The sequence below is a fragment of the Balearica regulorum genome, chromosome 1, assembly GCF_011004875.1.
Source record: "Balearica regulorum gibbericeps isolate bBalReg1 chromosome 1, bBalReg1.pri, whole genome shotgun sequence".
NCBI classification, from domain to species: Eukaryota; Metazoa; Chordata; class Aves; order Gruiformes; family Gruidae; genus Balearica; species Balearica regulorum.
This window is the reverse complement of record NC_046184.1, coordinates 66,526,819-66,550,567: the sequence shown is the minus strand read 5'-3', so window position 1 is coordinate 66,550,567 and position 23,749 is coordinate 66,526,819. Positions and strand designations below refer to the sequence as shown.

The following is a 23,749-nucleotide window of genomic DNA, read 5'->3' as shown; positions in this document are numbered from 1 at the left end:
TTTTGTTTCTGTGGCCCGTTGTACTTCCTTATATCCTTTAGATTAATTGCTAATTGTCCCTGACAAATCACAATTTGTACAACCAGCCCAGAGATAATCAGAGATAATTAGTCACTGCACCCTTATCCTGCAGCTTGCTTAAGTGCAGCATTGTTACACTGCTTACCCCGTTCCCTTTCAGATGTTAAATCAGTAATCTTCTAAATGTGCTAAACCAGCAAGTTGGTCTTTGTCTCACAAGAAATGCTAAATGTGTTTGTGTTGCGCTGAGAGTTTGGTTACTGTCCCGTGGTGGCACATGGTCTCATTTCCCCTGCTGCGGGTCTGCTGTCTCTGGCTATTCTTAGATTTCCTCTTACACATGCGACCATGAAAATTTGTAAGAAACTTTGAGGTTCTTTTGAATAAAATGGAGATGATGTGTTGTTACCTCAGTGGTCCACACAAGCACAAGCTTGTGGTTTCATTCAGTAACCAGATAGCAAGAAAATGAAGCTATTTGACTGGTATCCCTCGCTCCTGACAGCTGGTAAAGGATTGTGCCAGGACATGGTGACACCCGTTACGGAACAGTGAAGCATAACAGTATGTGAGATATTCTGGATGGCAAAACCTGTGATGCCCCAGTGGTCAGGGATGCCTCCTGTGATTGCTCACTCAACTCTTGCTCAGATTTTTCTCTAACACTGTTGTGGTGCAACCCTTCCTTCACCCCCTTCTTGAGCTGCTTGGTGTGATTTCCCCCCGTTTTCCTGGGCCACGTGCCAACCTAGAATCAGTTGGGTGTGGATTGTGAAAGGCAGCAAACCAGAGCATTAAGTCACCCCCTTATCATGCCTGGGTCTTGCTTTCCCTATGGCTTGGGAACAGTAATGACAATCAATCACCTCCTGACAGGCTGGTACATCTGTACCTGGGTCATGGCCCAAAAAGGGGTGTGAGAGACTGAAAGGGTTAATGTGTGTTCATGTCTCAAACATTGTGGCGGGAAACAGTTACGGTCTCCATTGGGATAATAAAACACAAAGTAAAGGTTGGTCAGCACAGGACATGGAGGGCATGTCGGAGGATGCTCAGATCCGTAGTCTGATTACCACATAGGGCCAAAGGACATACAGAGTTCATTTAAGGAAGGGGCTCATGACCACCTGAAAGATCGCTCGAGATCACCCACCCTCATGGCAAAAGATCAAGAACATTCTGGAACAAGAATCAGAATAGTCCGTTGTTCTTCCTCTGAGGGCTGAGTGGATGACTCAGGTACTTTTAAAAGTCAGAATCTAGATTACGATTATTGTATCATACTCTGATTACTAAGAATTTGACCTGATCTGCAGAAGGGGTCCAGGTGACTAAAAAGTCCAGTTAACTGCCATTTTAGGTAATAGGAAAGCTATGCCAATTGCTAGAAATTCTGTGTAACAGTAAGCTATGCTGATTGGTAACATTTTAATATAATAATAAAGCTTTAATCGTAACTACAAACTTGTGGCCAGTTCTCACTCTACCAAGGATCCTTAAAAGATCTGTCAGTGTAGGGTCGGGCGACAACTGGCCCGAAGCCAGCAGGTAACTAGAAAGGGAAAACAAAAGCACAGCATTGAGTCCATACCTTTCCTAAGACTTGCACAGAGGCAAAAGATCACAGTAACTGTTGACTCCAAAAGGTTATATATATATATAAGGCCTATCCAAAAGCAGTTTGTTCGCAACAATGAAGGGGAACTTGGGACATACAGGGAGGATTCAGCAGAGGATTCAGCAGCTGCCATGTCCTCCATCACATGCCAGTCCCTTATCCTACATCACACCAGCCTGCTTGGAGACACACATCCCAATACTTGTGTGAGTGAGCAGTCAGCTTGTAACCGATGTGTTTAACTTCTTTAACCATGGTGATGGGATCAAGGTGATGAGATTATTAGCAGTAGTAAGGAATGAGAAAAACATTTTAGGAATGAGAACCTGAGAGCTTGGCGGTACCATGGAGCTGATAAACTGCGTGGTTGGTACATGAGCCAAGTAATATTTCATTTTCTGTCAAAATCATGTCCTTTGAGTGAACTTTGTTCATTATAATCTCATTATAATACCAAAACACACCTCCATGCTAAAAGCTACCCACCTCCAAGGTACGACCACCCCTCACTGGGCATGCTCTCTGAATTTCTTTAAGTCTATAGCTTTAAAAGCAAAGCGAGAAAGTTTTACACCAATCATAATGAAGTAACTATGTAACTATGTGATGTAATTGTAACTATGTGTGTATTGAGAATATAAATATGTGCATGTTTGTAGGCTAGGTGGGCATGTTGGGTGGAACTATCCCCCGTGCATCCAGCGCTGCAATAAAGAATGCCTGCCTTTTAACACTACATTGGTGTTACGAGGTTTATTCCCGGATTTCGGTGACTAGCTCATTTATAAACCTTAATAAAAATGACTATACAGTTATATAATGAGCTTTGTTCCCCTAAGCGCTACTCAGGATATGTAACTTAAGGTAAGATCTATTCAGTATAGGCTTGTCACCTGTTTAAAACTTAAACGTAGGCCTTTTAAACAGATCATAGCCTTCTGGTAATTTTGCGATGTGAAATTTAAGTACTGTACTGCTTACGTATCTTTGCACATTAAATATCTAACTTCCCCCCTCCATTACTTAGTTTTTACTACATAGCCTTTATATTTATCAGTCCCCAGCTCCTCTAATTGCAGGCTCCCCTTATAGTCCCAACTGGTCCACAACTCATGGTGGGGAGTGAAAAAAAACACTGTCTTTTTCTTAGAAATTGTGATGTGCCTGAAGCAGGGAGCTGCGGGAGCTCTCTGGGGACCCGGCCAGGCAGGCAGGGAGGGAGGCAGGCAGGGAGGCAGGGAGGAGGGGCTCGGTCTGGAGGGATTTCAGAAGCCGAAACCCGAATTTGATCGCGCTGCACAGCTCCCTGCCGGTGCCCCGGTGAAACCACGGGCAAACTTCCGCTCCCGCTCGTCCTCCCAGGCGGCGCTGGCCAGCCGCAGCGGCTGAACTGCACACCGCTGCCTTCGTACCGCTTCCTGGCTGGGCTGGCGCGGCGCGGCCTGGCCGGCTCAGGCCCCGGACCCTAGGCCCCCAACTCCACGGACCCCGCAGGGCCCAGCCGGGGCTGGGCAGAGCGGCGAGAATCGCCGCCAGCGGCCCCGCCTCCTCGCCCCGCTCCGCGGAGGGTCCCGCCCCGGGGCGGGCCTTGGCGCCCGCCCCCTGCCCCTGGCCGCCGGCGGTAGCGGTCTCCTTCCGCCTCTCACCGGAGTCAACGGCCGCTGGCTCCGCCTCTGCGTGCGGGGCGACTGCCCGTCCGTCCGTCCAGGGCTCGGTGAGGACGGGCGGCGGCGCGGGGGGACCCACGGCGGGAGAGCTACTCGCCTGGCGGGCGGGGTGGGAGTTGCTGCCCCGCCGGTGAGGGCCACGCCGCCCCTCCGGTGGGGCTCGGGGTGGGTGGCGGGGCTGTTTCCTCGGGCTGGGCTGGTGAGGCAGTTCCCGGCTCCTCCTTGGGGTAGTGGGGGAGGCTGCGGGCGGAGCCGCCCGGGGCCGCCGGCAAGCGAGGTCACCGCGGTCGTCTGCTGGGGAGGCTGCGGGCCCCTCTTGAGGCGGCCGGCGGTCCTGTCCTGACCGTCACGGGCGGCGCTGGGCAGAGGCGGGGGGTACCAGAGGTGTAGCGGGTCGGGCATCGTGCTGTGCGGCGGCCGGCAGGTAGTTAGCTGCTCGTCTCGCAGAACTGATTAACATCAATTAAGCGTCCTGCGAGTGGCTGAGCAAACACGATGAGAGCTGCAGGTACACTTTTCGGCCGAGCTGTTTGTCTCCAGAGACATCTCCCGCCCTGGTCACCTTGAGCAGAAGTTTATTTACTGTCTTTCTCCATAAGGTATGGCAATCCAGGGAGATAGGACTGAAAGAAATTAAAATAATAATAATAAAACAATAGCTTTCAGGGTTGTGGGCTGGCAGTGTGGGGAAGAGATGTTTTGAGTCCCTTGTGTTTAAGCTCTGTGATGGAAGTCCAGTGTTTGCCTGTGATTTTTGCTTCAGCCTTTCAGGTGGACATCACAAGGTATGTGTAAAGAGCCAGTGCTCGTCCTTGTGTGAGAGGGACACCTGCAGTCGAGTATTGTGGTTGAACTGACAAACCTGTTTATATAACTAAAGGGGAAAAAATTGTTTTAAAGAGATGTAGGTTGCTATTTCTGCTTTGGGTTGTTGGAGTAGTGTAGTTGAAAGGATTACCTAGCTTATTCTGTCTGCAAAGGCAGATGAAAATGTGAGAAAAAAGGCAAGTAGCCCATCAACACTTCTTTATCAACTTTTTTCATATGCTTCAGGAAATACACTTCATATGGACTTTCACTAGTATTGGTGAAAACTAGAGGCATCAGCTGGAACATGAGCAGGTTTTCCCAGCACTGGATATGCTTCAGAAGCCCATAGGAATGCTGGGGGTTGTTTTCCTAGAAGTTGTTATGAGGTTGACTCAACTCTTTCTAGGAGCTCTGTGGTGATGTCAGGCCTTTCCCTCTCTTAACTAGCCTCCTGGGACGACTTAAAAATAGAACAAAACAAACCCAGCTCATTGTGACTCCTGGTAAATATTTTCTAGCTGTTGCATGTGAGAACGATGGGAGTAAAACATCAAAAGCTCCTTAACTGGGCTCTTATCACCCGATTTCCTTGAATTAACCAGGCAGTGTTCCACAACATTTAGATAGACATTTCTGGCAGAGAAAGCAGGCTTGTGTTAATGATCACTTATGTGTTACTGTCCACAAAATTAAAGTCTTTACTCTCCATAGCTGTGCCAGTATAAAAGTTCCCGAGTCTCAAAGCAAAGCCTTAGCTAATGTGCTGGGGTAGTTCTGAAGGTGTTTATCAGGAACCATTAGTTCTCTGTCTTCATGTGGCTCACTGCAGTGAGTTGTTTGGTGCTTCAGTGTTAAAGAATGAAGCCCTCTTTGTAGTTCAAGCTTAAACAGTATTTTTGTTTCAGGAAACAGTATATTGTCTGATGTTTTGGCAGAAAAAAAACATTACAGCATGCTTCATATCAAGTCTGTTACGGGATGTTTCGGTTTCCTGCTTAATAGTAACCAAAGTGGTTTCTCCAGTTCATTGATCTGCCAAGTTTTTAGTAAAGTTTTGTCACTTCGGTTCTGTTTTCTACTTAAAGCAAAGATGCTGTTTCATTGCTCCCTGTTCCTACCATTCTTCAACAAAAATAATTCCAGATCAGTGCAGGAGACTGTCCTTCAAATGCTGGCTTTTTAAAAGCCAGCAAGTTATTGACTTCAGTGTTTTCTGCAAGCAAATGTGTTTTGGTAGTAGAATATTTCTGTATCTGTTTCTAAAAATTACGCAAAGCAATGTTTTCCAGCTCTCTTGTTTGCCTTTTTTGTGAGGAAAAAAGATCAAAAGGGGCCTGTGGTGTTCTCTTAGTCACCTCTGATGGAGTACAGGTGTGGTGTGTGTTCCTCAGGCAGTCCTTGCCAGGCCTGTTGCCCATAATGGACCAGCTGAGCTGCTTACAATGACCTTCTGAGCCACCACCTGGGTCTACTGACTTTTGGTTGTGGGCTGCAAACAAAGGAAGTGGTTTCTTAAATCTTGTATGTGCTGAACTTGCTCATGTTCGTTTGCTGCAACCATGACCAATGTACTGGAGGTGGGTGACTTTGTCACAGTGTTTGTGGTCTCTCCTGGTCCTAATCAATGCAATAATTAACCTGTTGGTTTGATGTTGAGCCTTTCTTCTCTTTGATGACTAATAATCAACAAGTGGGCACAAGAGAGAGATCAATACTCCCCACCCCCTGATTTAAAAGGGGTCAGGAGGGAAGGCTGAAAACAGCAAAGAGAGAGTAAAGGAAGCAGAAAGCCAAGGTGCCATTTGGCTATCTTCATTCCTAGAGCAGCTCATGCTTTCCTAAGCCTCATCATGAGGGCTTGTGAGAAACTGTAGAGCCTGCTGGTGACTCTTAGGAGGAGGAAAGAAAAAAAGAGACAAGGAAAAATGGTGAAAACACATGTTATGGTTGTAACATTAGGTGATTGCTATCTTCGCCTTCATGAACTGATGGGCACTAATAAAAGGAAGCTCTTGCTTCACAACAGATTGAACTTCAAAACCTGCCAGGAGATCTTCTGATGTGTTGTTAGTAATCAGGGACATCGGAGACTATTCAGTGATATTGTTGGTACAGGTCATTGCTACTGTAGTAAAAGTCGCACTTGCAGCTTAATGACTGTTGTCCCTTCTAGGAGCAAAGACCAGTGAGGAACTCCTGTTCTTCCAGTGGGTGCCACACATCTGTCTGAAGGGATGCACTAGCAAGATTGCTGAAGTAAGTGGTCTTACCTTTTTTTAAAAAAAGGTTGGAAATATGGAACCTATTTTATTATCAATAGTCTGGTTCATCCTGAAGCACCACAAGTAGCAGCATTGGTGCGACTGCAGATGTAGAAATGGCAAGGAAATGGGGTTTGGGTAAATGTAAACTTCTCAACCTGTCTTTGCCACTCAAAGTATTTGAGCTATACTTAATACTGTTAGTTGCAGTTTTTCAAAGGACTCTAGTACTTCACCATTGCTGACAGGGAATGGATTATTGCTTTTTCACACTGTTGATTGCTAGGCGCTACTAGGGTCTCTCCAACTATTATTTGTGTTTCTTATAAATGAGAGTGGCAGATTCTTAACAGTCTTGAAACTGCAAAGGACAGTGAAAGTGTAAACCTGTAGGATTTATAAATGTAAAGCTGTACGATTTTATACTTGGAAGAATTGAAGGGAAGACCATTTAATGAGTGGAAGTGTTGATAATGTAACTTACAGTATACAGGAAACTTCACAAATCAGCAGAGAAGAAAGACATTATCATAGCTATACTTTTTCTTAAAAATAGTCTTGTGATCTTGAAGCTAGTAATATGCCTTATTGCTAGTATAAATGGTCTCCATAAAATGCAAATATGCCAAAGAGCTCTTCTAGTATGTGCTGGTGAAAGATTGCTGTTATTCGCTGTGACTGAAATTCAATTAATTTCTTAATTTGCACTTCAGTCAGTATTCTGTACATAGATTGCAAACTTTTCTCCAACTAGTAGTCATTCAGTGTTGAATGATTTGAGAGCAGTACTTCTAAAAGAACGTACAACTACTGAAGATGTAAGGCAGTTCTTTGAATGTGCCTTAAAACTTGGAGGGAACTTGGCAAGTCTTCAGAGATTGAAGCACGTTTCAGGGTTGCTCTGCATTTCACAGTGGTTTCTATAAAGTATGATTGTGACGGATGTGCGTGATCCCTTAACTAAACTAGTGGTAGTTTGGTACAGGCTGTAAAGGCCTGAGCTGTAGCTGGGTCAAGAACTCCTCTAATTGCAACCTGTTCTCAACCCACAAAGGAGCGGAATGACACAGTAAACCTCAATGCATCTGAGTTTGGAACACCGATCATGCGATTAACACACAAATAATAGGTGGCTTTTCCAAAACTCATTTATCAAAAAACAAAGAAAGTTGTGAGTACAAGGAGTCTCATGCCTACTTTTCTATCCCACATGACTTGACTACAAGCCAGCCACTTTATCCCATAAATATGACAGTCTAAGTGAGCCTTTTTTGATCTCTCCCTGCTAGGCAGCATGGCTGCATAGTGGTGATCTCCCCTTGAGCTGGGACGCCTCTCAGGGTTGCTCCTCAGGGCAGAGACACCTTTTACCAATGGCAGAGTATTGGATGAACCTGATTTGAGGTCCCCCTAAATTGCAGCTAGACTGCTGCTGGGTGACTTTCCCCTTGAGTAGGGATGCCTCTCGACATTGGGAGATCCCTTGCTGCAACAGATCCTCAGTAAGTGACTGATAGGTTGTTAAACTTCGTAAGCTTTGCTAACTCAATATTTCTTTGTATATTTCTTCCACACAGTAATTAATAAGGTAAATCTTGCCATCAAACTTCTTGAACCTTAATAAAACTCTGTTGAATTTTGTTAAAGTCAATGGAATTTAACAAACTCTGTCAAATTATTGTTTTACCTCAATAAAACATATTGCTGCTTCTCTTTTGAGTGAGGTGCGTTCCACTCTTCTGTGACAAATTGGCGTAGTCAGCAGAATGGCAATAGTATCATTAATTGCTTATGGAAGCATGGAATAAGTGAGTCCCAAATTCTCAGAAGAATGGGCTCATGATAATTGATGTGATTGGCTAGCTGTGGAAGAACAGCTAAAGGTGGCTGGGGGCACATAAAGCATGGAAAAGGGAAAGGAATTATTTGAAAAAAGTGAGGTACTCGTTCATACGCTGCTTATCAAGATAGGAGGAATAACAGTAAAAGGGAGTAGGACCTAAAAGAAGACATGGAAGGCAGAAAGGCAGTTGAATTACTACTGTCTTTAAAAATTGAATAGCTGCATAACAGTTACAGGAAGAAAAGGATAAAATGCAAAAGTTGGAAGAAAAGATTGAAATGATGCTCATGTAGACCTCTCATCCCTCTATCCCCATGCAAATTAGGAAACTAATAGGGTCCCCAGAGGATTTGGATGGTGATATTTGGGTTGATCCTGATGACCATGAAGAAGGAAAAGTTAACCCTCTCTCCCTTTTGGACTACTGCAAATGTAAGACTAGGCATATCATTACTTTGAAGGACCTCAGAGAGGTGATCAGAGATATTCTACACAAAGCATTCCATAGGATGCATTGCAGGTGGCAAAATGACAAGAGAACTACAGCAAAAAGCTAGGTGAAACTGAATATTAATGACTTGTCTGCCTCAGCGGTGGTGACAGGGTAACATTGAGAGGAGATGAAGCAAATACTTATTAGGCTCCAGGAGTTTTCTTAAACCTAGGACCCAACTCCATAGATGAAGCCCATTCCCTCACCAGTAGGGCAGTCAACTGGGCTGGGGAAATAGATGCCTTGGATCAAGGTGAACCATCTGTGATTCCCATTTGTTCCCAAAATGAAGTCTCTGATGCTGTCACCAAAGCTGCCTGCATACAAGCTATCTACAAATGTGGAGAATCCAGTGATACCCCGATATCTGCTACTGTAGATTGTACCATGGTAAAACCACTAATTAGGGGAAGCCCCGGCAATTCTCAAACCCTATTTAATTGCAAAATGGGATGAGATTAAAAGAGACACAGAGCAAAATGAGGAATTTCTACTACTCCCTAGTAGAAATCTGTAGCTGTAGCATAGGGGTGTAGGTATCTTCTAAAAATGTCATTCCATCCGAGAAAAAGTGTCTTTGGACTCTGCTTTATTATTAGCTGACCTCTTCCATCACAGTAATACGACTAAAAAGCATGAGCTATAGATGTACACTTAATAGGTATATATTTCAATTATATATGTGAACTATCCTACAGAGGCAAGGATATTCCTGTATAAAGGAGTCTGATGCTAGTATTAGAAAAGCTTTCACCTGTAGGTTTCTGAATAGACTCTTAGGAGATGTTAATTTGTGTGATGAACCTGATCCCAGTTATTAATGCCTTTTTCCCAGTAAATCTTCTGATTTTGTTTTTGAAACTTTCTCATGTTTATGGTTATTAGTCAAAACTGAACATAACTTTTCCCCTGAGGAACATAAGCGATAAATGCTTGGTTGGTGCCATCAAACAATCAAATACAATCTTGAAGATTTCATTTTGTTCTGAACAGTGATATCTCTTTTGCTGATGTTATGTTGCTTGATATCATGGAGAACTTGAATTTTAAAGCTCATGCCTGCAGTCCATGATGCTTGCAGAAAATTCACTTTTTATCTTTCAGACTAATCCCTTTGAGCTTGATTTAGATGCTGCTTATGACAAATTCAGATTTTTCTGTATCTAGCACTTCTGATTGTTGATATGTGCCATGGTGTTTATCTGTGTTATCTCATTGCTAATGAGAATGGCTTCTTTCCTGCTGCCATTCTGGCTGTGACCGTGATTCCCGTGACTCTTGTGGCAATGTTGCCCGGTGAGATTCTATAGCTGTAGGACTGTGGATCAGGTCCATTCCCAAGGGCCAAGGAGTGCCTTTTCCTTGTTTTTTGATTGTAGTACTATCTCTGGATAAATTTAAAAATTGAATTCTGTAATTGTAATTTCTCAAGTTGTTATTAACTGCCTGCTACAAGAACCACAATTTTAATATAGTCTCAAGAGTATTAAACAATTCTGGGTAGTGTAGTGTGCAGAGACCTGTGTAGTTAGTGCAAGGCACCCATGAAAGTTATCAACCATTGTCTTATAAATCTTAGATTCAGCATGAACTGGAGAAAAATTACCAAAATTGTGATTGGATTACCGACTAATTTTGTGTATACAAGTGACACATGGGTACAGGGGTATTGGGTCATAGACTTTGCTACTGGTCTGTTGTTGGTTACGTGTCTTCTGGGTTTTCCTCCTGCTCTGGCTAGTTCAGCTTGAAATTACACTTGCACAGCCATGCACACATTGACATAAATCCACTATGAGAAAATATAAACACACTGAGATCCCTTTAATTACGGGCCCTTGGACCTCTTGCACACCCCATGGTCTCTCCAGTGGCTGACATATAGCCCGGTGAGCTGCAGCTCCTTTTCCAGGTGCTGGCACCCAGACTTTCCCTGCATGCCAGCCTTTCCAGTTGCTGTCACTGAGACCTCCAATGCAGTGGCCTCTTCTCCAGGTGCTGGCACCCCAGTCCCCTCAATTGCTGCCCTTAGACCTACGAGCTATGAGCCTCTGGTCCCAACTGGGCCTTGCTTACTTGTGACGAGCCCCTTTTATTCTTCCCCTCTATTTCCCCCTCTCGTTGTTCTTCATATATCTCCCTTTTCCCCACGTTTTTAATAGTCCTTCAGCCCTGCCCTTTTGAAATATAATTTGTAGTTTGTAACAAAAATATTAAAATTGCCATGACTGATATAAATGGAAATGTGTGAGAAAGCAGCAGAAGGAATAGCAGACCAAGAGTTAAAAGCATGGCCTGTGTTGGCAATGAAGGAGCACCATTTCCAGGACATTGTTTCCAGCAATGTGGGAAATGTGTTGAGTGTAAGGGAATGTGGAAGGTGGTGAGAACATCTGCTTCATTAAGGTTATCTGCTCAAGGACCTTTTCAGTGCAAAAGGAGACAATAAGGGGGAAGGAATAAACCAAATGTACAGAGACACAGACCTGATGGATGAACAATACTGGAGATAAGAAGCAAACCTCCTCAGCTTTGCTAATTGATAAGAGATGTGAGATGAGAGTGTTTATTTCAGCAAGATTATCTGATCACGGACCTTGTCAAATGGGATTATGTGGAGAAGGACAGGGGAGCAATAAACAAGACTTAGACAAACCTGACAGGCAAATGTGAAGGAGACAGAAGAAACAAACCTTATCAGTCTTGTTAATTGATGGGCCTTTGAGAAACTGTAGGCAAACCTAGACTTAAACTGATTAGAGTGCAAACCTGGGAGTCCCAGGTGTGGGTGGGTGGAAGAGGATGGTGGAGCTTTGCACAGGGAGAACAGAAGAGGGTATAAAAGGGGCCAGCTGTGTGTAAATTCTGGCTAGTCAGGAGGTTGGTCTGCCTGAGCCCTGTGCCTGATCCCTGCAGCTGCAGCCAGTCCTATCTTCAGTCCTTTCTTAGCTATCTCTCTGCATGGTTGATCTCTCTATCACCTGTGTGTGAGTGCTGCAAGGAGTAGGTGCCAGCTACTAAGGAGACCAGTGAGAGTAGGTAACTGGGCCAGGAAGTGGAGTCAGACTGGAGATGTAGGCACCCCTGGGCTGTGATGCCATCAACTGGAGCGAGGTGTCTTTGCATCAGTAATTGGAAAGACTGCACGTCTTGGGAGTGTCTCCGCAGGTTTTGCAGACTGGAGTGCTGGCTACTGGGGGGGACAGATGTGAGTGGATTTGGTGCCAGCAACTGGGGTCAGATCGGGGATGTAGGCACCCCTGGCATGCAGTGCCAGCAATTGGAGTGGGAACCTCACCAGGGCCAGTGGAGAGAGTGAGGGGCTGAGTGCTAGTGGCTGGAGCGGGACTGTGGGTCACAGCCCACATGCCTGGTGCTGGCTGCTGGTGAGGGTGCGTGGGGTATATCTTCCCCAAACTGGGGGTGTGGGGTTTGCCTGTATAATTTGCTAGCGGACTTCAAGGTGGACTAGGTGTTGGGTAGGAGACCCTTGGTCCAGGCAGGGGTATCGGAATGGCAGAGGGTCCATGCTGGTATTTGGGAAGGATCTGTGAGCGTGGAGTGCTTACGAAACAAGTGAGTGCATGCATCTGCTAGTGAGCCTCAAGCTGGATAGCTGGCAGGTAGGAGACCCTTTGAAGTAGGTAAGAGGGCCTGGGATCTGTGCAGGGGTATTGGATGGGCAGAGAGGCCATATTTGTACTTGGGGCATCTGTGAATCTGTGTGTACTTGTGAATGTAGATAGGGTGTGTGGGTTAGAGAGAGACATTCAATCCTGACCAGCCAAAGAGGTGGAAGGCAACTTGTCTGTCTTTGCTTACATTTTATGAGTCATATATGTTGGTGCTGTTGAAGGCAGCGTCTAGGCTGTCGATGTCCTCTGTGTGTGTCTGGGATGCACACGCTTAGCCTTGCTGCAGGTTGAACCTGCAGCCAGGAAAGCAGCAGCAGCTCCTGCAATGGAGACACCTGGGTCTCCAGGTTGGACTCCAGCCTCGAGACAGGAGGACCACGAGGCCACGGAGCTGCTGGAGGTGGTCACTTATGGCATCCCTTAACAAGCACCAGAGCTATGCTAATGAGATAATTTGAGGAGGATAATTTTGATGGGTTTTATTTTAATGGCTGTTGCTTGAACTTGAAAAATCTCTGCCCTGTTTCTTCATCTGTTCTGAAAAGGTCCCATTTGTTCTGAGTGCTCTTCCTGCTGTGGTAGATCTGGGCCCTGAGGACTTTGAGAATGAAGTGCATTCACTTAAAAAAAACCCAAAAAAACCCCAAACCAAAACAAAAAAAACCCCACAAACAAAAAATTACAAACCAGAACAAACCCGCTAACAAACTGACTTGGAAATACTATTGGATAATACTGAATAAAGTCACATTAAAAGTTCTGGTGATTGGAGGAGACAATGCTAAGAACACAAATGAAGGCTGTGAGGAAGAGCCTGGTTCAACATGGAGTGGGTATAAAACTAAAACAGGCCCATCCAATAACTGTTTTGTAATGCTCCTCTGTAGCAGCAGATGGCATTAAGGCAGCAAGGCCACTAGGTGAAAGTGAGAAATACACTGTTGGAAATGGCGGGCTGGGAATCTGCAAAGAGAAGCGACTAGTCTTCATATACTTAAAGTTACTGTAACCAGCCTGTGGTTAACTGTCAACATAAGTAATTTCTAACAAATTATCTCCTATGTAACTGCTAAGAATCCTTGTGGCAAGAAAACCCCTGTGTGCTGGTGGTGCTGGGACATCTAAAATACAGTTACAAACTGAGGAAAATGAGAATTCTTGGTGTGTAGGTACTCTTTTCCTTTGGGCACACGTTTCATTGATTCAGGCCATCTTGTACCACATAGGCGGGTCTGCCAAGCTGCTCTAATCTTTTTGTGATACCGTATGTTAAACATCATGAATTATTTATAAATGCTTTTGGTTAACTGAGACTGGCTGCTAGAAGTCTAGAAGCAGAAATGAGGGAGCAAAGTTGTGCTGGCCTGCAGCTGAACTTTTGCCCTTTCAGTTCTTGGAAGCTTGTGTTTGCTGAACTCTGTGTCCTGGAGAGGTGGGAAACACCTGAGATCAGAGTGGCTTGCATTGAAATACCTATGTTTGCTATTTAGAGTTTTGGTCCAACAAAAAGAAGCTTTTAATAATAGGAATATTTTATAACTGTTGCGAGTGCCTCAGTTACACTTGTCACAGGGGAGATTCAAATTGCTTAAAGAACCACTGCCAAAGGTAACAGCAAAAGTGGTTTTATTGAAGTAAGATGTTGTAAAAGTGAGGTTTAAGAAAGTCCGATGGCAAGGTTCAATCTATTTACTGTATGGAGGATATAATAATAATTCAATAATAGCAATACAAGATCTTAATGCCCTGTGATACAAGGTTATGCATGGTATCAGTCACTTACCAAAGATCTGCAGTTAGTAAGGGGTGTCTCAACCTGGAGGAGTAACCTTGAGAGGTGTCCCAGCTCGAGGGGAGATCACCACCATGCAGTCAGCTGCTTAGCAGGGAGAGCTCAAAAAGGCTCACTCAGGCTGTCATATTTGTAGAATAAAGTGGTTGGCTCATAGTCAAATTACATGTGATGGAAAAGGTAAGCATTAGACTCCTCATAGCCACTTCATTTGTTCCTTGACAAATTAGTCTTGAAGAACAGCTAAAAGTAGCTGTTACATATGATTTTTCCAAATCACACAAGTACCTACTTGTCCAGAGGAGCATCACAAAAATTACCAGGGGGCTGGAACACCTCCCCTGTGAGGATAGGCTGAGAGAGTTGATGTTTAGCCTAGAGAAGAGAAGGCTGCAGGGAAACCTTATAGCAGCCTTCCGGTATTTAAAGACAGCTTACGGGAAAGATGGGGAGGGGCTATTTATCAGGGAGTGTAGTAATAGGATGAAGGCTAATGGTTTTAAACTGAAGGAGGGTAGATTTAGGTTAGATATAAGGAAGAAATTCTTCCCTGTGAGGGTGGTGAGGCACTGGAACAGGTTCCCCAGAGAAGTTGTGGAGGCCCCCTCTCTGGAAGTGTTGGATGGGGCTTTGGGCAACATGGTCTAGTGGAGGGTGACCCTGTCTGCAGCAGGGGGGTTGGGACTAGATGATCTTTGAGGTCCCTTCCAACCCCAGCCATTCTGTGATTCTATTCTGTACTTCAGTAGTGATGGGGGATGGAGTTGAGGGTGAGTTAGGAAGAATAGTTGGAGGGTTGGTTGTGATGAGCTCAGGAATGGAAATACCAGTGGGACTCAGACAAGAGAATATGTAAACGTAGTGATTAAAGCTTTAACCTAAAGGCACACAATGCCATCAAAGTGAGAAGGTGTAAGGGATGTGCTACAAAAGGGGTGGCACAGGCACATGACACACTGATTGTTGGACCAGTATAATGTCTGCTAGTATTTCCATGGTGCTGGCTGTGAGAATCATATGGTTGGGGCCTAAAGGTTGGATTCTGATAGCAGAGATACCAAGAACCCAATGCTGAATGCTCATGGGTTTTGAATGTCCTTCAGGGAAAGGAATTTGTGAAGGATGTTGCAAAGAATAGATTGTAGAAGGGGGCAATCCACAAGGAGTTCTTCAACATCAGAAAGGGCAAGTAAGGCAGCAATGCGTAAAGCGCACTACCATTTCCTATCTGAGACTTGCACATCTTGCTACCCCTTGCTACATAAAGGGATTGGTTTAGAGGTAAGGTCCTTGGGACCTTTTTCCTGGAACAGTCACCACCAAGCAGTTTGCACTGTGATGGACCCTGGATTCAAGTCAGCCAGTAGGAGTGAAGGGTCCCAAATACCAATACTGTTGAATACTTTTAGGAGGTTAGGGCCTGTTGGTGACTCATTTTCCAGTCTCAGGTGGAATGTGTGCATAGCAACAAATAGAGTGGGTAGCCTAGCTGACTAAAACCTGTGCCTTGTCACAACAAAAGTTTAAAGTGCCTAGGAGGCTCTGATGTTTGCGTTTGGAGGAGGGAGTAGTTTGGGAAAAGAAAACAGATTGCAAGATGCTTTCAGAAATACCTATGGTACTGGCACACAAGAAGACTCCTTTAAAAAGAACCCAAACACCTTACATTCTAGGCAGGACCCTGGCATTTACTGGGAGGACTATAAAGTTCCTGGTGTTCTTTGAGGGCTGAAATTGGAGATCATGTCTAGTGCAACAGATTCCCACCTGTCTCTGCCTAGGAAAATGTCATCAATATACTGGTGGTGAGAGACATCAGAAGTGGGAGAAATCTCAGCTAATGTTGATGCCAAGATACCATGAACAATGGTAAGACTTTAGCAATAGCCTTGAATGAGTAAAGGCATAAAGAATGCCATTCCAGGTACAAGCAAAGTAAGCTTTGTCATCTAAGTGGGTGGGACACTGGAAGAACATGTCTTTAATGTCCACGCCTGCTGTGCATAGGTAAATGGCATTGATGACTTCAGCAGTTGTCAGGGCTGCAGTATGAGGCAGAGAGGAGGCACAGGGGAGATGAGGCTGTTGAAAGGGGAGTGGCTGCAGGGAATACTCCTTGTTTTTCCAATTCTGTGACAAAGGAGGTGACGTGTTTTGGAGCGTGCAGGTTCACAGGGTGTTAACAGCACGGGCCATTGGAGGTACAGAATGTGCTTCTTGGAGTACCTGAACTAGAGGGAGATTTTGTTCAGAAGTATCAGGAGAGTGTACCTTCCCTTGAGCACTATGGAAGGGCCAGTCTCTGAATAGTTTCATATGTGGAAGTAAAATACCTAATGCCTCATAGGGTTTGCAGGCCTCTCTAGTTAAGAAATATCTGCAGTGTTATCTAATGGCCTCACTGAGTAAGGAGTGAAATGCTTGTAAAAGGATGTACTGTCTGGAGCTTATCTGAAGTAATCCGTATGTTACCATTCTTTGTGGTAACTTACTACATCCTGCTTTTCTGATGCATAGCTGTAGTTCTGTGAAAAACAAGTCTTGTAACCCAGAGGTGTGTAAACTGCCACTGCCCCAGCTGGACAGAGTTTGTATCAGCAGAGGCTGCCACTCTGCTGCTCTGTGGTGTCCCCTGTAGCTACAGTAGTAAACTGGTGTTGGTTTGGCCTGACCAGAACTGTGTTAGGATTACTCCACAAGAGCTGCAGATCCTCGGGCCATCTGTCAAGTCACACTTGACTATGGGAAGGGCTGAAGGGGCTTCTGTGGACCACTGCAGAGGGTGAGGGAAGCGGTCCCGTCCGGTGTGATCAACTGAAGGCAGAATTTTGAGTGCCCATGAGGACACACAAATTACAGTATCATTGGTGGTGGCGTGGCATCTACCTGTGGATGGGAAGTCCCTGTAAACTGCATTCTCCATGCCGCTTGAGAGGGATCAGCAGGTTCTGACCAGCTCCCCTGGGGTGCTAATCATATGTCTGATGAGTCTGTATGGTAACCAAGAGCTGGAGGTTTTCCAGTTTCCAGCTGATGAAGTGGTGGGAGGGGCACTAGGGCCCTTGCTAAGACTCTGGTGGGAAAAGGTGGGACATGGGGGGCGGGGTTGTTGGCAAAAGCCAATGTAACAGATGTTGAGACCCTGCGGGCTGCTGGCTTAGGAATCAAGGCCAAACAGGCATTCCATGCTTCAAGATGTTTTGCGTCAGGGCTTTTTTGCACAGGCTTAGGGGGGTTTTTAACTAACTGGACACAAGGGCATTTAGTGGTAGGTATAGCTGCATCTTCACAGAGGAGGTGTAACCGATGTGTTTAACTTTTTTTAACCATCGTGACGGCATAGATTGTGTATAGTCTTTGTAACCAGGGTGATGGGATCAAGGTGATGAGATTATTAACAATAGCAAGGTAATGGTCGGATGGTTGCTTTATATTTGTTGTTAGTAACTAGTCTTGCTGCTGTGGCCCCTGTACAGCCCCAACCCAACAGGTAACCAATAAGAAATGAGAAAAACATTTTAGGAATGAGAACTCAAGAGCTTGGCGGTACCATAGAGCTGATAAACTGCATAGTTGGTACATGAGCCAAGTAATATTTCATTTTCTGTTAAAATCATGTCCTCTGAGTGAACTTTGCTCATTATAATCTCATTATAATACCAAAACACACCTCCATTCTAAAAGCTACCCGCCTCCAAGGTACGACCACCCCTCACTGGGCATGCTCTCTGAATTTCTTTATAGCTTTAAAAGCAAAGTGAGAGTTACTTCATTATGATTGGTGTAAAAGTTTGATGTAATTGCAACTTTGTGTGTTTTGATAATATAAATATGTTTACGTTTGTAGGCTAGGTGGGCATGTTAGGAGGAAAGATTCCCTATGCACCCACTGCTGAATAAACCATTGTTGGCTTTCTGAACTGTATTTCTGTTTGGAAAGTTTTTATTGCTGTTTGAGCAGTAACTGAGGGAGGGTGACAGAATGAGCATAGCAGAAGCTAGCTTTACTAATAGTTGGGATCACTTGGTGCTGGGCACTGTGCCCGTAAGGCTAGTGCCTGTTGGTGTCAGTGGGCTCTGAGTGGACCAAGACCCTTTTTGACTAGTGGGTGCTGCTGGGCCTCAAAGGGATGACAACCCAGTAGGGCTTCATCTGCCACACGGGCTACATCTAAAGCGTGCTTGATAACCAGCCTATCTATGCTTAATTCCAAATTTGTGGGACTGGCCCAGGGAATAGTCAGGGGGCCTCAGTCATCTCAGGGCCTTTATCTTTGAGTATATGGTAGCGATGCCTGAAGGATCAGCGTCTGTGTTTCCCATTGGAGTTTGTAGTTGGATTCCAGTCCCTGAAGGAGAGCGCAGGCTTCTGATTCTGAAATTCAGATGGTATCCTTCCATCATGTGACATTTGCGAGACAGGTTAAATAACCCACAGTAACAGATTTGTGAGAGCACTGGCTTAATTTGTCTAGGTCTATGCTTGTGAAAGAGCACATAGAGACACAGTTGTGATATCTCCATTAGCATCATACTCAGTTTTCATAGTTGGTCTGATTCGTAAGCCCAGTCAGGCTTCAAGAAGGGAGGAATTTGACATATACTTGTTTGAAGTCAAATTGGACCAAATATTTCTGTCCAGTTGTCTTGATCGATATATAAAGCTTTATGTATTTTTGTTTAAGAAACTCCCTTTTAGGAGCTTCCAACTGCCTGTCAGGTTTTTCCTGGGCAGATGCTGCCACTGTGGGGACCATGTGGTGCTCTCATTTTTCCACAGTCACATGAAGGCATCTAACCCAGGCAGCTGCAAGAGTCTTATCTGTCCCAGCCCAAGTGTCCTGCTGGGCTTGAGATATTCCTTTCTGTAGGGAGACAACTTGGGCTTCAGCTGCATTTGAATGGTGCTCAGTATTTCTAAAACCACGAGCTAAGACAAATAGGGTAACTTTCCCTTCATGCCTTTTTTTGTCTTTCTGACTTCTACTAGTCAAAGAAGGGGACAGGTAGTTCCCTCTGCAAGCAGGGCATGACCCCGAAACAGTCAGTTCAGGCACCTGCTGCAAGGCTGGGGCCAGTCATGATGCCATGGACAGCATCCTTCTGCTGACACTGGACTGGAGGGGCTTGAGGCAGCCTGGTAGGACTACAGATTTGGGATATGGTAACAGACACCAGACCAACAGCTTTAGGAATAAACAGTTTATCACAAAATAACAGTACAGTAACATATCAATCAGTAGTACACTTACCTGGGTGAAAATGACAGTAAATCCAGTAATTTGCTAATACCGGGCTAAACTTAATTTAGTAAATCCAACTTAATCCAAAACTTAATCCAAAGACTTGCATGAGCATGGTCATCAGGCAGGCCAGTAGGAGGCAGGCTTTTTCAGATGAGCGACTTGACCAGCCAGTGGCCCTGGGAAATTAAAAATTTTCTGGTCAGACTGTCATACTTTTATTGTTGAATCACAGAAACGTTATCTGGACTTGTTGACTAGGCATCACATGCCACCTCTGCTCCCCTCTGTGCTGCTGCTTTCCTTTGTGTGCTCAGAAATACCGTATAATACAATACTAACCCCACATTTCCACTCCTTCCTGAGAGTGAGTGGGCAGGAGCTGTTGGCAACAAAAGAAAGGTAAATGGGCTGGATGGGCAGTGGAGCTCAAGTGCTTCTCAATCAGCTGGACCCTCTGCCTTGACAGCTCAGGGATCCCAGCACCTGTGATGGGCACAGGCTGGGGATGCATCATGGAGCAGTTCCCCTTCCAGGCATGGCACCACAGTCTGCTTTGGGGGACAAGTGCCCGGGGAGAGCTGGGAAGAGCCATTAGGTGCTGAAAGAGCTGTTAGCTGCTGATGCCCCTGCCCTGGGTGGCCTTTCCAAGGTACTGGCTCTCTGGCATCTCCCTTTTGTTCCCAGGAGAAGCAGCCACCCACCACCCCCCGACTCAGCCCAGGACTCAGCATGTAAACCTGAAGAGGCTCCGTAAGAATCGATGCAAATAGCAGCAGGAAGGGAAGGAAGGAGAGAGCAGGCAGGTCTGAATCCCATGCCAGGGACCCTGACTCCACTCCCCACAAACTTAAGGACTGGTAGAAATTCTCCTCAGTTTACTCGTATGAGAAAGAGAAGCTGGCTTGCTCCCTCTCCCCCTCTCTTTCTCTCCCCCTCTCTTTCTCTCCCCCTCTCTTTCTCTCCCCCTCTCTTTCTCTCCCCCTCTCTTTCTCTCCCCCTCTCTTTCTCTCCCCCTCTCTTTCTCTCCCCCTCTCTTTCTCTCCCCCTCTCTTTCTCTCCCTCTTCCTCACACTGAGAGACTTCTGTCTTTAGTCACTTGTCCTTTGCTGTAAGTTTCTTTAGATTGGAATTGGATAATGTCCCAGGTTCTGGGGGACCCCTTTGCCAGGGGAATTCCTGGGAACAGAGCCCCTGTTTGATGGAATTGAGAGTTGCTAAAGTGACAAAGAACTGACTATAGAAATGCTGTTTTGTTCGTAGTAGAAATCCTGTTTTACCAGCAGAGATTTTTAAGGAGCCCTGTAGCAAACTGTGTATGTTTGTACATTCATGTTCTTGTATTTTATTTTCTGTCAAATAAGATTCTGAATTTGACTGTCATGATTTGTGTGTCTCGCTGAGAATTTGGACTGTAAGCCTGTGCACTCGCTACCCAGGACCTCGGAGGTCCCAAATGTGTAGGCACCTGTGAGGAGATGATGCAGGCAGAGTAGGGCCCTGGGCTTGCTTGCCCACAGTGAAATGACACTGCTAGGCGGTGACTGCAGAAACCGCAAAGGAGAGTGGTGTATAAACTGCTCCCTGAGAGCCCGATGGGAACGCTTCAGAGGAACAGCTGGTCCATGCCTTGGTGATCTCTCCTTACTTGGGACACTGAGAATCATAGAGTCATAGAATGGTTTGGATTGGAAGGGACCTTAAAGATCGTCTAGTTCCAAGCCCCTTGCTGCAGGCAGGGACACCCTCCACTAGACCATGTTGCCCAAAGCTTCATCCAGCCTGGACTTAAACATTTCCAGGGATGGGGCATCCACAACCTCTCCGGGCAACCTGTTCCAGTGCCTCACCACCAGTAAAGAATTGCTTTCTAACATCTAATCTAAATTGACCATCCTTCAGCTTGAACCCATTACCCCTTGTCCTGTCACTACACTCGCTGATAAACAGTCCCTCTCCATCTTTCCTGTAGGCCCCACCCACGCCTCCATACAAAGACCAGATACTTTCCTGAAAATTGAGTGATACCTGTTAGGTAGATTATAAGGTATTTGGACTAGAAGCAGGATAGTCCTCATTTGCAGGGTGGTGTAACTGTTACCGACTTAATAAGTGCCTTATGTCAATAAACCTCACTTTGTGCCTCAGGACCTTATTCCTTCAAGGGGTATTTAGCAGCAGAGAGTCTGATTATGACAGCACCATTTGAACTCATTTCCCCACACCAGTCTCATTTTTGCACTGAGTGTACATGTGGCTTTGTCACATGTGCAAGCCCTACATGTAGGAGTAGTGCCTAGAGAGAGAGACTATTTTTAATGCCATTTTACTGGGTGTTCAGATTAACAGTTTACATGAGTAAACTCAGAAAAGTTAAGCTGAAGATAATCTCAGTTTAACTTAAGATGCTTATTCTTAGTTTATATTCCTAGGTTTTTATATATAAATATATAAAAGTATATATAAATAAACACAGGAGGTGATTCTGCCCCTCTACTCCACTCTTGTGAGACCCCACCTGGAGTACTGCATCCAGCTCTGGGGGCCTCAGTACAGGAGAGACATGGAGCTGTTGGAGAGAGTCCAGAGGAGGGCCATGAAGATGATCAGAAGTCTGGAGCACCTCTCCTATGAGGACAGGCTGAGAGAGTTGGGATTATTCAGCCTGGAGAAAAGAAGGCTCCGGGGAGACCTAATTGCGGCTTTCCATTACCTGAAGAGGGGGCCTACAGGAAAGCTGGTGAGGGACTGTTTACAAGGGCATGGAGTGACAGGACAAGCAATAATGGGTTTAAGCTGAAGGAGGGTTGATTTAGATTAGATGTTAGAAAGAAATTCTTTACTGGTGGTGAGGCACTGGAATAGGTTGCCCGTTGTGGATGCCCCCACATCCTGGAAGTGTTCAAGGCCAGGTTGGATTAGGCTTTGGGCAATGTGGTCTAGTGGAGGGCGTCCCTGCCTGCAGCAAGGGGGTTGGAACTAGATGGGCTTTGAGGTCCCTTCCAACCCAGGCCATTCTGTGATTTAAGAAAAAAAAGTGGGAGCTCAAAATACAGTTTTAACTTAAATTCCCATATGTAAGTGAAGGGCATAGTACCATTATCAGCAAAGCATATTGGCTTGAATGGGATGCCATGTGCAGTTACCTCTAGGATCAAGCCAGATCTTCTTTGGCCAGCTAAAACCACAGAGCAAGCTTAGGTCTTATTGCTTATGGCAAGTTTATACTTAGCCAAACAGACAAGGCTCGATACCTAAATGGAAATAAGTAGTGTATTAGTTAACCCTTACATTTAAATCATCATCTTGCAAACTTGAGGCAGGTGAACTACTGTTATTCTCATTGCTTTCTATGCCATGCAGTACTTCCTAACTATTTATGTCCCTGAATTATTTATTTATACTTGTGTGGCATGGGGAGATTATTGTAGGACAGCCTCAGCGCTGTCTGCATTCACCACCAGCTTGTCCCAGGGCAGCCATGGCGCTGGAGCACAAGGATCAGTTTGTAGTGGTGGATACCTTTAATGCCTTCAGCATGCTGAATTTCATCACAGTGTGCTGGGACAGTCAGTTGATTACCGTGGAAGTGGTTGTGCTGGGGAAAAAGATGAGCCCTTAATTCAGGTATGTTATCTAAAACTAATAAAATAGTAGTTCTAAATAAAGCATATCAGCCATCAGCTTTACAGTTCAATGCTATTTGCAGCCCTGTACTGGGTGTGACTGGGATGGAGTTAATTTTCTTCCCAGCAGCTGTATGGTGCTGGGTTTTGCATCTGTGGCTAAAACAGCGTTGGTAATTCACCAGTGTTTTGGCCATTGCTGAACAGTGCTTGCCCAGTACCAGGGCCTCCTCTGTTTCTCACACTGCCCTGCCAGCAAGTGGGATGAGAGTGCGCAAGAAGCTGGGAGAGGATGCAGCCGGAACAGGTGACCTGGGTTGGTGAAAGGAGATATTCCGTACAGTATAACCTCATGCTCACCAATAAAAAGAGGTTGAGGAAGAAGGCGGGTTTGGCTTCCAAGGTGGCTGTTGCTCAGAGACTAACTGGGCATCAGTGTGCTTGTGGGGGTGGTGAGTGATTTCCTTTATGTTGCTTGTTTCTACCCCCAACTCCCCTTTCCTTTACCTGTTAAACTCTTGACCCTTGAGTTGTCTCACTTTTTTCTTCCAATTTTCTCCCCCCTCTTTTCACCCCTTGGGGGTGAGTGGGTGGCTGCATGAGTACTTGGCTGCTGGCTGAGGTCAACCTACTACAATCCGTGCTACCGTTACACCAGAGGAGTCGAGCTCCCATGGACCTATCCAGTTCAAATCAGGGTACAACACTTGCTTCCTCCTTATCAGTGGACCTGAATGAAA

General features: G+C 45.4%; 1 protein-coding gene across 4 annotated transcripts in view; it reads left to right on the top strand.

Annotated features, from left to right (window-relative positions):
• Nucleotides 1-3,220: 3,220 nt before the first annotated feature.
• The window catches only part of RESF1 (retroelement silencing factor 1), a 38,217-nt gene continuing 17,688 nt past the window's right edge, over nt 3,221-23,749 (top strand). For all 4 annotated transcript variants that reach the window (XR_012836009.1, XM_075756044.1, XM_075756033.1 and 1 more), the window contains exons 1-2: nt 3,221-3,353; nt 6,290-6,372. The gene's annotated coding sequence lies outside the window, so the exon portion shown is untranslated. The remainder of the gene's footprint in view (nt 3,354-6,289; nt 6,373-23,749) is intronic.